Source organism: Apis dorsata, unplaced genomic scaffold (genome assembly GCF_000469605.1).
Source record: "Apis dorsata unplaced genomic scaffold, Apis dorsata 1.3 scaffold_330, whole genome shotgun sequence".
Taxonomy (NCBI): domain Eukaryota; kingdom Metazoa; phylum Arthropoda; class Insecta; order Hymenoptera; family Apidae; genus Apis; species Apis dorsata.
Genome location: NW_006263598.1, coordinates 182,411 through 184,781, shown reverse-complemented (window position 1 = coordinate 184,781; position 2,371 = coordinate 182,411). Strand labels below are relative to the sequence as shown.

The following is a 2,371-nucleotide window of genomic DNA, read 5'->3' as shown; positions in this document are numbered from 1 at the left end:
TAGATTTTTTAAAGAGTGATGTCAAGATATATATATATATATATATATATATATATATGACTTTCATCTCTTCTCCATTTAGTCACAATTTCGAACAGATCTTCGGGTTTGATTTCGATTCGAGAAAATATTTCAAAGGATAGAATAAATAACAGAAGAAAGGATATCCATAAATTTCTCCAATTCCATTCCGTCATCATCATCTGCACTCAGATGGTACAATTTCCTGATTCTCGTTCAAAGGGTACGTCACTAATCAACGTTCACGAAGGGGGAAAATCGAACACGGGCATGCTTTTTGCGATTCCCAATGCACCAGAAAGAGAGAAAGAGAGAGAGAGAGTCTTTGGTCTTGTGTTCTATGTGCACGAGGCTAGTCACGAGCACGAGTCTCGTCGGGTTGGGTAAAAGGGAAAGGGTGAGCGGAGGGGAGCCCAAGCAGATCTAATTATACGGCAAGTCAGCGTCGTTGATTAGTGGTGGGCATAACCGGCCGGTTACGTTACACCAGCCGTTTTCGATGATGGATTACGCTCCCCTGGAGCTAGTTTTAAAGCGACCTTACGCGAAGGGGGGTGAAGGCTTGGTCTTTCTCGGTTTCTTCGCGCGCTCGCGAGACCACGTGGCCGACTAATTAGCGTCCTCGACATCAACCGGCCTCGTCATCGCTGCGCACAGGGGATGATGAATGGTGTGTGTGTGGTCGAGGAAAAAGGAAAAAGCGAAAAAAAAAAAAGCGTTACATATAATAACGATAGAAAGTTCACGGTACGGAGAAAATACAGCCTTGGAAAGGAGCTCGAAGCGAGAGCCAATCGAGAGAGAGTGCAGAGAGAATTATTACGTTCTTTAAATCTTCTTTCTCGAGAAACTTATTTCCCTCTAAGATGACAGTGTTTCAAATTAACATGTTCGCTAAAGTGTGCGTTGCGCTTTGGGCATTGGTAAAAAGAATTTTAAAATGTGGTGGGTGAATGATATGCAGTTTAAGGCAGAGGTCGTTGTATCTGTTTAACATCGAAAACCTGTCGGACCTGTTAAAATTACTGTGTTTCGAAGATTTTTTTTCTTTTTTTTTTCTTATTTCTGCGCTTTCAAAATTGTAATCGTAGTTCGTTTATATTCGCGTTTCATTATCGCAAATTTAGATTTTACATTTTAATTTATTATTGAAAATATTGATAAGTACTTTTTAGTGAGATTAATTTTTATTTTTATTAAGATAGAAATGTAAATGTAGAAACTCATTTATATTCATTATGTTACTTAACTATATCTATGTATTAATTGCCTTTAATTCACGTTGCTTTAACTTTAAAATGAGGTATTCATTAAACTAAATGATTTTGGAACATAGAAATTTATCCATTTTAACTAATTGTCGATTATCTTAATTGAAATTTGATATAGGAGTTAATTAAATTTGTTTTCTATAAATTTTATGATTTACGATAATTTAGAATTGTTAACGCATCCTATGTATGCATCTGTGTATGCGTCAATTTTAAATTAAATTAATAATGAAATTAAAAAAAAGGTTCGATATAGAAATGAAAAAGAAATAATTTTTAAATTTTTGGCTATCGGTATATGTTTTTAACAGGATGATCCGTAATTGGTTGTATAAATAAAAATTCAAAATAAAATACAGAATAAAATTTGTTCATATAAGGTTTCATTTTCATATAAATCGAATTTAAACATTTTCCAAATACAAAAATAAATAATTGTTGAAAACTTTTTCAAATAAAAAACAAAAAAATATATTCTATTTTTCGATTATTTTCACATCTATAAAGAAATTATTAATTTCCATTTGAAAAATTCTGTAATTTTATTTATTCGAAAACAAATTTATTCCTTCCACGCAATTCTCTTTTTCATTTTACTTCGAGAATCTCTTGATCTCATTTATATTGAATTTCAGACCATTCTATAAAGACATAATTTGACAAATAATTAAAAATTTCACTTATCAAACTTTTCTCTTATCATCGTTTTATCTATCCTCCACAGTGAATCGCTTAATATCCCAAAATTAATCTCACACAATTTCCACCTCAAATATCCCTACGTTATCCTCAAATAACCGCAAAACTCGTGCTTAACAACTCGTCATCAACAACCGTACACATCTCTTCACCAACACACCGACCACACTTTTCTAACACGTAGAGTAATTACGCCTGCCGGGAGAGCAGGCACGGCCGTCCATTTTTCCCTCGTCGAACCGGGCGGAAAGGAGAGGCATCGCGATGCAAATTACACGCGTCGACATTTAACGACTCCGATTGTGTGCACGCGTGTGCAACTTTCCCGCGAACACCAGGTATCGTGGGTATCGTCGATGACGTGGAAGAAACCGGCGCCT

The 2,371-nt window shown here is 35.1% G+C and overlaps 1 protein-coding gene across 6 annotated transcripts in view; it reads left to right on the top strand.

Moving 5' to 3' along the window:
- Positions 1–2,371, top strand: part of LOC102673947 (netrin receptor UNC5C-like) — a 50,747-nt gene that overhangs the window by 17,676 nt on the left and 30,700 nt on the right. The window lies entirely within an intron of this gene.